At 38.3% G+C, this 9,669-nt stretch overlaps 1 non-coding gene across 1 annotated transcript; it reads left to right on the top strand.

Moving 5' to 3' along the window:
* Nucleotides 1-7,967: 7,967 nt before the first annotated feature.
* Nucleotides 7,968-8,070, top strand: LOC132419060 (U6 spliceosomal RNA). The gene has a single exon (XR_009518077.1). It is a non-coding gene; the product is annotated as a U6 spliceosomal RNA (small nuclear RNA).
* Nucleotides 8,071-9,669: the final 1,599 nt, after the last annotated feature.

Genomic DNA, 9,669 nt, shown 5'->3' with positions numbered 1-9,669 from the left:
TATAGCCAATATTTTATAATAACTATAAATGGAGCATAACTTTTAAAAATTGTGAATTACTATATGGTGCACCTGTAACTTATATAATATTGTACAGCAACTGTACTTCAATAAACAAATTATTGTACTTTGCAACTTCTTTTTAAACATTTCTATCTTTATTTTTTGTCTGATGGCTAATTATCATGATATTTTCATTAATTCTTTAAACAGTGTTTCCTTTAATTCTCTGTAAAAATATTTATAATAGCCGCCTTCAGGTTTTGTCCATCTTCTTGACCCATATAAATATGTTCTATTAACCACTTTTGTTCCTGTTTATGGGGTGTTCTTCCTTGTTTCTTTTTTGTGTTCTGTAAGATTTTGTTGAAACCTGGGCATTTTAGATAATATATTGTAGGCAATACGGATTCTCATTTCCCCTCTTGGAAGTTGTTACTGCTTTGTGTCTTTTTCTGTTTGTTTAGTAACTTGCCTGAACTATTTTTTGGGGGGGGGGGTCTGTCTCCTCTACAGTGTCTCTGCCCAGTTGTCTTCATTCTTGCTTTCATTTTTAAGCATGGCTTCCTAGGAGCTGTGACTGGATTATTACGTATAATGGTCAACCTGAATCTTTATACCTGCAATAGCATTCCCCTCCTCTAGGACATTTCCCAGGTCAGCACTGGGGACTCTTTAGCAATTGCACCACCACTATGTGCCAGAGACCATCCATGTTCCATCTACCAACCAGGATGGTGTCCGCTCCCTCTGCTGGACAGTGAGTGAGCCAGTCCTAAATCCTCATCTTATTGCCTATCTTCTCAGACCACTCTTGATATCATTTGTGCAAGTTCAGGTCCCAAAGAAGCAGGTGCCAAGACGGGATTAAACATGCAGAGGGTTATTAGGGAGACTGCCTGTAAGGGAAAACGTGAAGGTTGCCAGAGGAGGCTGGGAGAGCTGAAAGATCACAATGCAGGTTGACCCTTGCCAAGGTGATGGAGAAGGAAGGAAGAACGATTGAAAGAAACTTTAGACTCAATGCAGTTTTAAGGAAGTTTGGCAAGGCCAATGGTTGGAGGAGTGGGGTGGTCCTTGAACTAAAGTTGGCTGTCAGAGGAGTCCTGCATCTCCCAGGAACGGGCCTGCATTCTAATCCCTGCCTTGTTCAGTCACTGTCTAGGAGTAGCTTATGGAAAGCTTGGCTTCAGTGCAAATTCAGTGGTAGATTTCAGAGCACAGCAGCTGGGACGGTCAGTGAAATGTACTCAGTCAGAGTTCTGAGAGGCACAGTAAAGAGAAGAGATTTCATGGCTACTGCATTTATTCTTTATTTTCCTTTTAAAAATATCTTCTCCAACTTTTCATTTTTACTTATTCTCTTATTTTCAACACATCTTCTTTCTTTCTTTAAAATATTTTTATTGAAGCATAGGTGACTTACAATGTTGTGTTAGTTTCGGGTGTACAGCAAAGTGATTCAGTTATACATATACATATATAAATCTTTTTCAGAATTACTAGTCTTCTTTTGTATTTTATAATAAATATTTAAATAAAGTGTTACTAATTATTGAGTAGTAAAAGTGGAAACAAACTGGGTCAGAAAAAAGTGTGAAAGGATAAAGGTGTGAACAGTGGAATTTCAAAGATAAAGGTGTGAACAGTGGAATTTCAAGGGACTAATATATGCTGATTGTCAAAAAAGGATGTTGAAGTTTGAATTTTAAAATTGTTTTCCCACCGTCCTCAAAATTTATGAAGAATGTAGAAAAAATTTACCCTATGCTAGAAATAATATTTAAAATATTTTTTCTATAGGGTATGACAAGGCCCATCTACTTCAGTAAATACCCATTTTTTCTTTGTTTCTTGGGCCTTTCTGTGTATGACTTGAATCGTCAGAGGTAACCTGTGCAAGGCTCAGTTAATGTGTCTTAACAGTGCCCTTCACTACCTAATGTTTTGACTTCAGGTTTTCTTAAACAGGTAACCAGAAATCTTAGAACTCTTACAAAATCAGGTTTATATGATCATATATGTTGCATTCTTATTGCTATTGTATGCAGAATAATTTTATTACAGGCTTGCCTCTAAGATAGGAGTCTTTTACTGGGGTGAATGTTTTCCCTATCATCCCCTGATGTTGTTTGCACAAGGATGCACATAAGTGGGCTTGGATCACATTTCTTTATCAGATGGAGGCAGTTGGCATGAGTGGAAGAACTATCTGTGTTGTAACATCAGGAATAACACCACATCAATGTGCATGTTTATGGGAAATGTTTTGTCTAAGAAAACAGTTTGCTCACAGAACTCTGTCTTAGATACTTGGAATTTCTCTGCAAAATGAAGCAAGCAAATAAATAAGCTGTTTGTTCCTCAGCATAATTTGATGAAAACTGCTCCATTTCTGGAGGTGTGGCACTGGATATTAATCTTTATTATTTTTAACTGCATCAGATCCCACTTAGCATTGCTGTAGAAAATCAAATTATCATTGCTAACTTAGCTTTCATGTAAACTTGAATCTGACAAATTGAATGGGTAGATTTACTACTTGAAAGAACTTTTTTAGTACCTTCTCAGTTTCTGTGGACACATCTTTGTCCTCCCAGCTGTCTTCCTCCACTACTGATAATGTTTTTTTTTAACATTTTGATAGAGCCATGTAAATTGAAGTCTTTCCTCAAGCTGCTCACGACAACTAGACATATTAATATGTATGAATTTAGGAATAAATTTTAACTGGGAACCATCATGTGTTAATCATGTGACCATTTTACCAAAAAGATGTATAGCCACCTGCATGAGTCTGTAAGTCACTTGTGGGTGTGGGTTAGTAGGAAAGGAGGATAGAAATGAACCTTTAAACCATTATAGTCAGTTCTCAAATTTATGTGCTGATAAGTAAGAGAGGAGTGGCTCTGATAATCCCAAAGAGTGGATCATCTAACAGCTGTTTCTCTTTGATGTGGAAATGGATAATGGAAATTTTTATTTTTTCCTAACATACTGACCTTCTTAGTTCTGTTTATGTACTAAAAACTAATTTTTGACGTAGCCTATTTGTTCCAAGGTCCAGGAGTTGGAGGAGAGAAGACACTCCAGAAGCATGCTTGTTGATGGGAAGAATTTGGACTGTATTAAGCATTGTTAAAGATACTCAAGAAATTGGGTAAGCCACATATGGAAACTGTGAGAGAATACTGTAACTCAGCTCCTTAATTGAACACTGAATGATCAAGGGGATATTCTTTCAATTTAAATTTTAAAGAATTACTTTAAAACACTTTATATACGTTTTGGTATTTGTGTGCCCTTCTGAATAAATCGAATCAGTGCAGATTGAGATAACCCAGATATCTAAATAACCAAACTAGATAACCCCAAAATAAGCATTCCAGTTACTTTTTCTCTGAGTAACAAGTTTTAAAAATTTTATTTTCCACCTCATTTTGCCTACATTTGCTTATTTCAAATTGGTCCTAAAATGGCTACATGAAAAAATAACTACACTTACATGTCAATATCGTCCTTTTTTTCTACTTAATTGTAGTGGAATGAAAAAGTTTGTTCTTCTTCAAATTCTTTATGGTGTGATGTATTTGAATACAGAATATGTGGGTTCTGTTCCGAGTTCCACCTTTTCCTGCTAGTAATACGATGATACATCACTTTGTCTAATACTAATTTCAACTTGATAATACCACTTGAAAGAGCTTGAGCCTGACCACAAGCTTGATATGTACAAACAGTGTGATCTACATTCAAAAAAACTTCTAATATTTTACAGGCTGGGCTGAGAAGAATAAGTATCTAGAGAAAAGAAGAAGGTGGTCATCCTTTTCTTTTCTTTTTTTTTTTTAATTTATAAATTTATTTATTTTTGGCTGTGTTGGGTCTTTGTTGCTGCTTGTGGGCTTTCTCTAGTTGTGGCAAGCAGGAGCTACTCTTTTTTTTTTTTGCGGTACACGGGCCTCTCACTGTTGTGGCCTCTCCCGTTGCAGAGCACAGGCTCCGAACGCTCAGGCTCAGCGGCCACGGCTCATGGGCCCAGCCGCTCCGCGGCACATGGGATCCTCCCAGACCGGGGCACGAACCCATGTCCCCCGCATCGGCAGGCGGACTCCTAACCACTGCGCCACCAGGGAAGCCCGGTCATCCTTTTCTGATCTGCACTGTTAAGACTTCAACTGGAATAGTATGCTCATTTCATGACACCACATTTTGGGTAAGTTGTTGGGAAGATGACCAGCATCTGGGACAGTGGCTTTCAAAACTTTTTTGATGACCCATGATAGGAAATATATTTTACATTACAACCCAATATGTGTGTGTGTGTGTGTCTGTGTGTGTGTGTTGTGTGTCTGTGTAATAGAAAAGTGTCATAAAACATTTAAAACATGTGACACAGTCTGATATTTCTATTCTAGGAAGTTGTATTATGTTCTGATTCATTTTTAAACAATTGGTATCATGAAGCAACTCAGGAGCACGTCCCCACATTTTGGAAAACGTTGATCTGAAATATTAATTTAACTATAATAATTTAATGATTCTTATCACCATCATTAGTTGACACTACATAACACCTTAGTTAATATGCAATTGCTCATCTAATGAGTAGTGTGTGCTGTTTGGTACAAACTTATATATTGCAAAAAACAGTCATTGTACCTATCAGAGAAATGCAGGTGGCTGGCTACATACACAATTAAAATTACTTTAGCAAGAGGTGGTCCATGTGGAATCACTGCTTAAAATGAAAAGGAAAGAAAAGAAATTCTCATGATAATTTTGTTTTAACTTTGCGTATCAGTGACGTGTTTGTCAATCATATTGTTATTCCCATAGGGGAATAGAAAAGAAAATCAGATATACCTAAAGAAATCAGAAATGCTATTTTAAGCAAATAAAACAGAACTAAGACTAGATTGCACAGTCTGTGTAAACAAATACAAATTAAATACCTACGGAACGCCTGGCTCCCTTATTTCATCTGCCTCCTGTGCTTAGTCAAAGCACCTCTCTCCTGTATTGTAGAGAATCTGAATTCCTGACTCGGTATGATACTTATAATCTATTTGGTTGAAAGAAGAGTGGCCATACTTTTCTGATTAAATGATGCATTTATTGTCTTAATTTGTGTGGTACTGTATCAAAGGGAATTGATTACAAGGCTATTTGTGATTGAGTTTTATAAATCCATATTCCCTATAGTCCATTTGATGTCTCTTTTAGGTATAGCATATGTTATATCATCATCTCTCTGGATTTTCATCTCTTGGATAACACTCATTTTTCATTATACCTGGAATTTTAAAAAAACAGAGATTATTGTTGGTATAAATTGAATAAAAGAGCAACAAGTGATATCACCATATTACTCATTCATTCCTTAAATCTGACAACCTGAGTTTACTGTCCCTAGCCCCACACTTTACCTTCCCTCACTTTCTGTCCCTTCACAGGTACAGCATGGGGTGGCTTAGCCAACTAGAGCTGAAAAATGCCCCGAGGTTCATGGCACCAATAGAAAGGGAGAGTGGCCTGATGAAAATGTCACGGGCTGTGAAAAGCAACTATAGTAAAATGTTTAATTTTAGTATCTAGATGATGGGTGTGTTCAACGTACAATTCTTTCAATTTTTCTGTACATGTGAAAATTTTCATAATAAAATGTTAGTAAAAAAAAAAGAAAAGTGGTTTAGGTAAGATAGGGCCTGAGAATTGACCACGAAATGGTAATATGAAGGTAATCAGAGACGTTAGCAAGAGGAGTTTTGATGGAGTGGTGAGGATGCAAACCTGACTGGAATGAGTTTGAGAGACAAGGGGAGGAAAAGAACTGGAGACAGCGAGTTTGAGCAGCTCTTTTGAGGAACTGTTAAGGGATAGGAAATTTACTGTAAATGGGGCAGCAGTGGGAAGGTGCTGAGGGAAAGAGATGATGCCTGAAATGACACGTTTGTATGCTAATGGGAATGATCCAGCCTGAAAGAAGAATGACAGGAGGGATGTCCTTGAGTCGCCGTTGGGTAGAATTTTGTGCACAGGTGGAGGGGTTGGCCTTAACATGGATAGCTCATCTGTAGCAACAGGCAGGAAGGCAGAGAATATGACTACGGACGCAGGTATAAAGGGAGGAGTAGTGGTGGGAGCTGGTGGAGGTTCTCTTTTGACTATTTGTATTTTCTCAGTGAAAGAAGAACAAGACCATCACCGAGGTGTGAGGCTGTGGGAAAATGTCAGGGATTTGAGGGGACAGGAAAATATATGAGATAGTCTTCTAGGAGAATGGGAGAGTAAATGGACTAGGGAAATGGAATAGTATATTTTTTAGGAAACAAGTCCTAGAAGTTGAATTTCTGGGTCAAAAATTGTATGCGCATTCTTTTTTTTTTTTGCGGTGCGTGGGCCTCTCACTGTTGTGGCCTCTCCCGTTGCGGAGCACAGGCTCCAGACGCGCAGGCTCAGCAGCCGTGGCCCACGGGCCCAGCCTCTCCGCGGCATGTGGGATCTTCCCGGACTGGGGCACGAACCGGTGTCCCCTGCATCAGCAGGAGGGCTCTCAACCACTGTGCCACCAGGGAAGCCCTGCGCATTCTTTTCTTTTGATAGATGTTGACAATTTACCTCTATAAAAGTTAAACCCATTTATACACCTACAAATGATATATGAGCTTTTCTGTTCACTTGCTCCTTTGCCAACACAGTATGCTATCAAACATCTTGATCTCTTTCAATATGATAGTCGAAAACCCATATTTTGGTGTACTTTTAATTTGTATATCTCCTCTTATGCATGGCGTAAGCATCTTTTCATATGATTAAAAGCTGACAGGAGAAAATTGGATTTTTCCAATTTACCTTAAGAGGTAAAAAATTCTACTTTCTGTCTCTGTGACTAAACCTACACTGAGACCCAGCTTAGGAGTAGAAAAGGTCTTAGAAGAGGTCTTAGATTTTGTCCAAGCTCACAAGAAACAAGTGAGTCTTAGAATAAGGACCATAAGCCAGGACTTCTGATGTCCTGGCCAAGGCTCAAGTTCTGTACTTGGTGCTTGGGGAAGACAAAAGTCTTGGGACAGACAAGTGATGAAATACTCATACGTGAGCTTTAGGAAGATGAATAAGCCCGTGTGTCTGTGCTGGATGAGGATGGGTGAGGAGCAGTGGATTGCTCATAGCAGGCATTTAGCAAATATGCAAAAGGGAAAGAAAGAGGACACCTTCCAGTAGGCAAGAACTCTGCAAGACGCAACAGTGGCCTTCCAGCTCATACAACTCTGAATTAAGTGGTCTAATAGGTTCCAGGAGAGAAAGCCAAGACAGAAGGAAAAACTCCCAGAAGTGTTACTCACAGGACTCCTGTGTATGACTGAGTAATCTATGTGCTGCACAAAGGGTCCTGGTGGGTGAGACTGGGCAGGAAGACCTGAAAATCAGCCTCAGTTCCGTTTGCTGTGCCATGAGCCCACAGGGCTATGCAAGCCCGGAGAGGGTTCACGTTTCTAATATGTCCAACAAGAGGGTGTGCTTCACCAATTTGTTAACGCAGAGGGGCATCGTTTCCCAATCCATCTGTTCTGAGGGGGGCGCCTTTGTCTAATTTGAATAAAAGGGCTGTGTAAGCTAGTGGTGGCCACATTGGTGCCCTCTGCAATCACGCAGCACAATGTTCCTGGAAATGGCTATGGGCCCTCAAGTTCCTGTGATGTCCCAAGAATTGTATGGAAGGACTGGAGGTAGGGCTCCCAGTTATAAGGCTGTAGAAGGAGATCAGAGGGAAGCGACTGAGTAGAGATAGGTTTAGGGAGATAAGAAAATAACTTGGAATTATACAAGGAGCCTAAAATGTGGTTTTTCTATAGCTAAAATGCTAAATGTTAATAAAATTAATGTAGTATACTCCACGTCCAGCAGAATAATTTACTGTATTTACAGAATTATGAGGAACTATTCACATCGAATGTTTGCACTCGTTAATATGGAACATGAAGAATAGATTCCATTTTGATACAGAAATTAGCATGGCCCCTGCCCAAGGATGATATGCAAACTTTTGAAGCATTCCATATTTTTAATCTTGTAATAACATATAATGGAATATAATCTTCAAAAAACTGAATCACTATACTGTACACTTGAAGCTCATACACTATTGTAAATCAACTATGCTTTAATTTAAAAAAAAAAGAATAGATTCCATTTGGTTTCTGGTCTGCCTTGTTGTAGTACAGGTTAGGAAACCTCATCAGAAGATAAGAAAGTCAGTGCCAGGGAGGGACTAAGACAAATGAAATTACATTATATATTATATATTTATATATAATTATATAAATATATACTATGTTATAAAGTATTATATTATATAGATATTATTCACTTTGTAAGAAATTTAATCGTTTTTGCATACCGCATGTCTCCAACAACTATTCACTTTCTGACTGTAGAGTTTCAGGTGTTGATTCCTGTCTTTTGAGATAAACAGAATTCCCACTAGCATTCGAACAATAAAAACCAAAGCACAGTAAAAGACAAGTAACTTTAAAGAAAGCTGTACACTTGCAAATTATATGTGTCTGGACTAATAGTCTTTACCACCAAAACACGTGCATCAAATTACAGTTAAAGTCATACAGCCATGTTCATATTATCTGTTTAGGAAGGAGGATTTTGTGTGTGCCAAGCAAGAAAAGTGAAGGCAAAGAAAGCAGCAATTCCTAAAGAGAATTTTAAAGACATGGAAGATTATAGTATTTAATTTATGAGCAAATGCTCATCTAATTTATTGTATTTTATGGACAGTGCTGATAACCAATATACAGGCAAAGACAGAATCATATAGTATGTGAAAGAAGACCTAGTCTATATTTTCTTTTGAAATAATTATACTCTCACTGAAGGTGAATATCGTATTCATTTACCTGAGTATTTGACGGATATCCACTATCCTGATGACCTCCAGTGTTTTCATTTGGTCTGGCTGGTGATCCATTGAATTTTATGGGTGCTGCAAAAATATTTTTGAATATTTACTGTCCTGAAAACTTCTAACAGTGGAAAATAGTTACTCTTGGATACAGTTTTACTTCCCCAGTGGCTAATGTTACTTTTTAAGCCTATCAGTCGTCCAGTTAACGTTTACTCACTGGAGTAAGCCATGTGCGAATGAAGGTGACATTCCACTAAAAATACAAAAATAAAAGGATAAAAGAACTTTGGAATTTTGTCCATTATTTAAATACTTCTACTCTTTTTGTCATATGGAAAAAAGGCAAAGTTTAACTTTAGTCCAATTATCTGTCTTTTCTCTATCCTTTGAACTAAGATACTCTGCTTCCTTGAGAATTCCAAAGTGGAGCCAGTAATATGAGGTCACGCACATCACCATATTGGTATTACTTCATAGAATCAAACCAGCCAATGGGGTGACTGAGAGAATGAAGGGGTGGACCTAGAGGGCTGCTTAGGGTTCCTGCTGGGAGTGTGGACATAGGGGTGAATGAGACCAGATCTCTGCCCTCAGGGAGATTGTAGTTTAGTAACAGAAGGCAGACAAGATATCAATGACAATTCAGGGTGACACAAAATCACACAAATCAAATAGAGGAGGCAGCAGAATGTAAAGAGGAGGGATTCGGTGATCAAAATGCCTGGACTCCATCCCGTTCTCTCACT

The sequence above is a fragment of the Delphinus delphis genome, chromosome X, assembly GCF_949987515.2.
Source record: "Delphinus delphis chromosome X, mDelDel1.2, whole genome shotgun sequence".
Lineage (NCBI taxonomy): Eukaryota > Metazoa > Chordata > Mammalia > Artiodactyla > Delphinidae > Delphinus > Delphinus delphis.
This window is presented reverse-complemented; position numbering and strand designations above follow the sequence as displayed.